Source organism: Triticum aestivum, chromosome 7B (assembly GCF_018294505.1).
Source record: "Triticum aestivum cultivar Chinese Spring chromosome 7B, IWGSC CS RefSeq v2.1, whole genome shotgun sequence".
NCBI lineage: Eukaryota > Viridiplantae > Streptophyta > Magnoliopsida > Poales > Poaceae > Triticum > Triticum aestivum.
In genome coordinates this window covers 388,607,994-388,615,553 of record NC_057813.1, presented here as the reverse complement: position 1 = coordinate 388,615,553, position 7,560 = coordinate 388,607,994, and positions in this window count along the sequence as shown.

Below are 7,560 nucleotides of genomic sequence, written 5' to 3'. Positions count from 1 at the left end.
CTGAACTTGACAAGTTGGAGCCCTCTTCTGTGATGGTGGTCATGGAGGCAGATGGCCTCAGGCCTTTGCGAAGCCGTTGGAATACGGGCGACGCCTTTGGTGATGGTGATGTCTCCATGTAGGTGTCATCATTTGACATGGGGCTGATGACGGGCACAGATGATGGCTGGGATGTACTTGGCGAGTCTTGATGTGGGGTAGCTTGCTGGGGGCGATCAGCCCACAATGCATCTTGTGAGATTGGCGTCAAAGGACGACCAATACTTATAAGCTCACTGTTCGTTTGAACAGGCAATGATACCGTTGGGCGCTCGATCTGAGGAAGAACTACATCATCTTGAACAATGTCTTCAGTCGCGATGGGGTCGACGACTGGAACTTCTTGAGCTTCAGGAGCCTCTGTGGAAGTAGGCTCATGAACAATCATCCGACGCTCTTGGTTTGCAGACGGAGGGGGAACAAAAGCAAGGGGGTCAACAACAAGGGGCTCTGTAGGAGCAGCCCGATCTCTCTTCTTAGTCTTTCTCTTCTTAGGGGGTGGTGCTTCATCAGTGGTGCGCTTGGTTTTCCGCTTCCTGGCTTCGGCTTCAGCTGCCTTGGTTTTCTTTTGTTCAGAAGCCACTGAAGGAGCCTTGGGCTTCGAGCCGCGCATGCTGGCAGGGAAGACAATGTGTGGTTCTTCCTGCCATGGTGCTTTAGTGTTGGCTTCAGATGACTTCTTTTTCTTGGCAGCCATTAAGGGGTCAATGCCAGGGCGGCCAAGTGCCTTGCGCTTTTCAGCTTCATTGTAGGCTTGAACGCATTTGTCAATGTGTGTTTTCATGCGCTCTCTTAATCCTTTGGCTTCCTCACGTTTCTTCTGAAACGACTCCTTGAGGTCATTAAGCATCACCTTGAACTTTTGCACATCAGCCACATTCAGCCTGGCTACATGCTTCTTGAACTGTTCCTTCTCGAAGTCTGTCTTTTGCTTCAGTTCAACTATGCGCTGAGCCAGAGCAAGCTCAGGAGCAATGGCGCCTTGGAAAGCAACGCTGACGCCTATGGGAAGCTGAAGGTCATCAAAGCTGAGATCTTGATTATCAAACCACTCATCAATGAAGTTCTTCAGAATGTTTACATCAAAGAGGGGCAGATCGTTGAAGATCTCCGCCTCTTGCTTGCTCTTGATCAGCTGCACCAGAGCATCTTCACCAAATTCTTCATCAGAAGACAAGTCAATGGGTTCAGATTCATTCCTCGGAATGGCTACAGGTGTCAGTGCATGACTTAGTTTTTGAGCTGGTGACTTCTGTGGCTTCTCACGCCTCTTGGAGATGCGAGAGAGATCTTCAGAGTTATTGCTGGGAGCAGAAGGGGCAGTTGCCAATGGCTTCGGTCTCGAAGCTTTTGGGGCAGCAGATGACTTTGAAGCTTTAGTCTTCTTTTGCTTCTTGGGCTTTGGAGGAGGAGCTGGAGCTTCGTCGGTGTCAGCATCATCATCATCAGAATGATCCACTTTGGCACCTCGAATAGTAATGTGAGTGATGAGGCCAGCAAGGTTGTAGAAGGGGCCAATCATGTTTTCATTGGCTTCATGGGTGCCATTGTTCCGAGGAGAGGAGGGACCAGGGTTGAAGTCAAGCCCCAGATCCTTCTTGTTCTTTTTAGTTGAGTCTTTGGCGAACAGGTAGTTACGCTTGAACAGACTGTCTTCACGACACCAGAGTAGTGAAGACGGATCATCATTCTCAGGCTGTGGTCCGCGCACCATGCAAGGATAGAAGCCTTGCTCAATAGCTTCTGCCTGAGTCCTGGGTGGAAGATTTTTGTACAAAATATCACCCCAGGGTGCCTTGATGGCATTCTTCTCTGCATATTCTTTGGTGATGAAGTGATATCTGAACCATTCTTCTGCCCAATATCTTTGGATCCATTGGATTCGATTCTTGCGTTCAGTATAGGTTTCTTCTGGGTTAGTTTTGTACATCTCATGCAAATCTAGAGGTAAGTCCTTGGAAGTGTCACCACGACGCTGTCTGCCTCCGTTTCTTACTGATTTTTCAGTATCCATGAAGTGTAAACTGAAAGGCTTCGGTATGTGCAATGGCTTCAAACAGCTGGACTAACAGGAACTCACTTCAGGTGAGTTGATGTGACTCTGCAAGAATTTTGCAAACGAATGCAGACTATGAGAACCAAGGGATTCTCCCACGGACATGTACCTGTGACAGCATTAAAGGTGCGAGGGAAGGGGAAGAGGTCATATGCATTCTCAGAAGATTTTGAAGATAAATCAGTTTGAAGACATTGACCTCATAATGCGAAGACATTCACTTATATGATGAGAGTTGGTTCCAGAGTTGTACAAATCCAAGAATAAGTACAAGTGAGGAATCTAACTTGTGAAGAAGCATAAGTGAATATACTAGGCAGAATATGAGATGCAGAAGGAGATAGATTCAAGTTCGAAGATCTAGAAACCACTTTTGGTAGGAAGGAATGAATCTATCGGATCAAAAAGACGGTAAAAAGTAAACTTTTATTACCACACGAAGAACTGCTAGACGGAGCGAAGATGGATGCCGAGCAGTTCAATCCCCCGTGCCCTAACTTGGCGACGGAAGACACCTACAGCGACGGCGGAGAAGACGAGGTCTGCAGCCGGCGTGAGGACGGCGTCGAGGAGGTCGCGGCAGCTAAGCACTTCGTCGTCGGCGTCGTCGAGAGCTAGCGTAGGCGCTAGGGTTTGCGAGAGATGGCGAAGGAGGAAGAAAGATTTTTGACCGAGACAAGAAATGCATTTATAAGGACAGAGACAGCACAATGCAATTACGCAGGTGCCCCTGGCGGTTCACATCTGATGGACACGTGGCGAGCATGCAACTCATTGAGAGTTGTTCCACGTTCCCACGCACGCCTGGATTGTCGGGGTGGTCGTTCCGAATTCTCCGGGTTTCAGGCAAAAGGATATGTCATTAAAAACTGGATATAAATGTTTGCCTCTGTATCTTCTGCTGACAAGGACACAGAGAAGGCATTCGACAGTTTCAACAGAATGCATATGATTTGGATAGATAGAGCTTGAGGTAGAAAGCATAGAGAGGTTAGGGTCTGATCACATTCACTTAGTTCAAAAGATTCAAACAAGAAGACATAGCCATAAGTGAATGTTGTAGAGGACATAATACGGTGTATATATAACCGAGTAAAGCCAAATCAGTAATCACGAAAATCAAATTAATGTTGAAGTTAAATCAATTGCAAAGACTTTGCAAATACGGTGCCATGAAAAAACACTTCATAAGAGTTTGGTGGTGGTGTTACCCACCGTATAGGAAGTATTAGACCCAGACACGGCGCACAATTATCGTGGTGCTCTAAAGTCAATTTCCACATTAATGTATTCACACTTAGAGTGTATGTCTTCATTGATTGAAGATTATACATTACTTTGTGTGTTGCACATCTAAGTCATCAAATAGCATAAGTGTTAGGATGTGTGCCTAATCACAGGACATTCGAGGATTCCAAGATATTTATCTCACACCGCAACTTGCAAAACCTTTTCTCATCCAAGGGCTTAGTGAAGATATCAGCCAACTGCTCTTCTGTCTTGACGTGAATGGTATCAATATCTTCTTTCATAACATGATATCTGAGGAAGTGATGACGAATTTCAATGTGCTTTGTCTTCGAGTGCTGAACTGGGTTATTGGCAACCTTGATAGCGCTTTCATTATCGCAGTAGAGTGGCACATGCTTCAGATGGATGCCATAGTCCTTAAGAGTTTGCTTCATCCACAGAAGCTGAGCGTAGCAAGATCCAGCAGCAATGTATTCAGATTCAGCAGTTGAGAGTGATACACAGTTCTGCTTCTTTGAAGACCAACAGACAAGAGATCGACCCAAAAAGTGACATGTGCCTGATGTAGACTTGCGATCCACCTTGTCACCAGCATAATCAGCATCCGAAAATCCAACCAGATCAAACTCTGAGCCCTTTGGATACCATAATCCTAGTGTTGGGGTGTAAGCCAAATATCGAAGAATTCGCTTCACAGCTAAGTGATGCGACTCCTTTGGTGCCGCTTGGAATCGGGCACACATGCAAACTCTAAGCATGATATCTGGCCTAGATGCACATAAGTAAAGTAAAGAGCCAATCATGGAGCGGTATACCTTTCGATCAAAATCTTTACCATTGGCGTCGGGGCTTAGATGACTTTTGGATGGCATTGGCGTCGTGTATCCTTTGTAGTCTTGCATTCCAAACTTCTTCAGGCAATCTCTGAGGTATTTTTCTTGTGATATGAAGATGACGTTGCGTTGCCGACGGATTTGAAGACCAAGAAAGAACTTCAGCTCTCCCATCATGGACATTTGATACTGTTCTTGCATCATGTAACCAAATTCATCACTGTATTTCTTGTTGGTGCAACCGAAGATAATGTCATCCACATAGATTTGGCACACAAACAGTTCACCGTCATATGTCTTCGTGAAGAGAGTGGGATCTAGAGAACCAGGTTTGAAGCCTTTGCTCTTCAGGAAGTCTTTGAGTGTGTCATACCAAGCATGAGGGGCTTGTTTGAGGCCATATAGTGCCATGTTGAGCTTGTATACCATATCAGGATGTTTTGGTTCTTCAAAGCCAGGTGGTTGTGCAACATACACTTCTTCTTCAATCTTTCCATTGAGAAAGGCACTCTTCACATCCATTTGATACAGAAGGATGTTATGATGATTTGAGTAAGCTAGCAATATGCGAATGGCTTCGAGCCTAGCCACTGGAGCAAATGTTTCATCGAAGTCAATTCCTTCAACTTGCGTGTATCCTTGAGCAACGAGCCGTGCTTTGTTTCTGACTACTTGACCATGCTCATTTTGTTTGTTGCGATATATCCATTTTGTGCCTATTATGTTGTGCTTGCGAGGATCAGGACGCTTGACAAGTTCCCATACATTGTTCAGCTCAAACTGTTGAAGCTCGTCTTGCATAGCTTGAATCCATTCAGGTTCCATGAAGGCTTCAGCAACTTTCTTGGGTTCAGAGATTGAGACAAATGCAAAGTGCCCACAGAAATTGCTAGCTGTGTTTCTCTTGAACGAGTGAGTGGACCAGGTGCATTGATGCTATCAATTATCTTTTCAATTTGTACTTCATTTGCAACACGAGGATGAACTGGACGAAGATTTTGCTCCTGCTGATTATTGTCATCATTTGGAGGATTGTCTTCAGGCTGAGCAATGTCTTCAGGTTGATCAGGTGCAGAAATAATGAGTTCCTCTTTAGACTGGGCATCTGATGGTATGATCTCTCCTGTTCCCATTAGCTTGATTGATTCACTGGCAGGTACTTCATCTAGCACATTTGGCAGGTGCTCTATTTGCGAGCCGTTAGTTTCATCGAACCGCACATCCACAGTTTCAACCACTTTATAGTGAAAGAGGTTGAAGACTCTGTAGGAGTGCGAGTCCTTTCCATAACCAAGCATAAAACCTTCATGTGCTTTTGGTGCAAATTTTGAAGTGTGATGTGGATCCTTGATCCAGCACCTAGCACCAAATACTCTGAAGTAGCTTACATTTGGCTTCTTACCAGTTAGAAGCTCATAGGATGTTTTCTTCCGAAGCTTGTGAAGATAAACACGGTTGATGACATGGCATGCTGTATCAATGGCTTCAGGCCAGAATTTTCTTGGAGTCTTGTATTTGTCAAGCATCGTCCGAGCCATCTCAATAAGGGTTCTGTTCTTGCGCTCCACGATGCCATTCTGCTGAGGTGTGTAAGGAGCAGAAAACTCATGAGTGATGCATAAGGTGTCAAGATAGAGGTCGAGTCCTGTGTTCTTGAATTCTCTGCCGTTGTCACTCCTAATGTGCTTGATATTGACGCCATAGTTGTTCATGGCGCAGTTGGCGAAGCGTCTGAAGACATCCTGCACTTCAGTCTTGAAGAGAATTATGTGCACCCAAGTGTATCTTGAATAATCATCAACAATAACGAAACCATAGAGACAAGCAGTTGCAGTGAGAGTAGAGTAGTGAGTGGGACCAAACAAGTCCATGTGGAGCAACTCAAAAGGTCGAGATGTAGTCATGATTGTCTTCGAGGGATGCTTGGCCCTTGTCATCTTCCCAGCTTCACAAGCACCACATAGATGATCTTTCTTGAACTTGACGTCTTTGATGCCAATGACGTGCTTCTTCTTGGCGAGAGTGTGTAGGTTCCTCATGCCAGCATGCCCTAGCCTTCGATGCCAGAGCCAGCACTCTGAAGACTTGGCTAGAAGACATACGGCCATCTGTGGTCCTACTGAGAAGTCTACCATGTACAGATCATCTTTCCTGTACCCTTCGAAGACTAGAGACTTGTCAGATTCCATTAGTACAAGGCAACAATATTTTCCAAATAGCACAATCATGTTCAAGTCACAAAGCATTGAGACAGACATTAAGTTGAAACCAAGAGATTCAACAAGCATCACTTTGTCCATGTGCTGATCCCTTGAGATTGCAACTCTACCTAGGCCCAATACCTTGCTTTTACCAGTGTCAGCGAATGTGATGTGACTTTTATCACATGGACGTAAGGTTGAGTCCAGGAGATTTGAAGACACGCGCTCTGAAGACACGCGCTCATATTCATAAGTCTGAGTATGGTTTCCCTGCAAAACATTGGCGTTAGGGTGACTCAGGTGAGTCTTGTATCTGTATGAAGCCTTTGGGCCATATGAAGCCATAGGTCTAGGGTTTGTCTTCTTCCTTGGTGGTGTCATGATGACATCCACAGGAAGATTCGCAATACACTGCTTAGGTACCCAGATCTTCTTCATAGGTGGTCCATTCCTGCAGTTAGTACCAATATACCTGGCAAACACTTCACCATTCTGATTCTTAAACAGTTTATAGTTTGCATCAAAGGATTCATCAATGATAATAGGGTTAGCGCAAGTGAAACTAGATAAGGTGGATGGATCTACTGAAGGTTCCTTTGCAGCAACCCATGTGATTTTGGGGTACTGCTCAGGCTTCCAGTAAGACCCATCAACATTCATTTTCCTCTCGAACCCAATACCCTCTTTTTTAGGGTTTCGGTTCAGAATCTGCTTTTTGAGGACATCACATAATGTCTGATGCCCTTTGAGGCTTTTGTACATGCCAGTCATGTACAATTCCTTTAGCCCTGCATCATCAGTGATACTTGCATTGTCCTCAGATGAGGAATTAGTGAAAGCAGAGACATATGAAGAATTTGTAGCATTAGAAACATTTGAACATTCAGGTGAAGAATTAGTAGTTTCACGTTCAATGCACTTCATACATGGAGGAACAAATTCTTCCTGTGTAACGCTGATTTGTTGAGCAAGTAATGAATCGTGCTCCTTCTGAAGATCTTCATAATCCACTCTTAGCTTTTCAAGATCTTGCTTTCTTTGAAGACATTCAAAAGAAAGCTTCTCGTGATCAGACAAGAGAGTATTATGTTGATCTTGAAGGGCGTCAAACTTGGAATGAAGTCTCTGAAGACTCTCAGCCAATGCTTTTGACTGATCCATTTCTTCACCCAACATATCA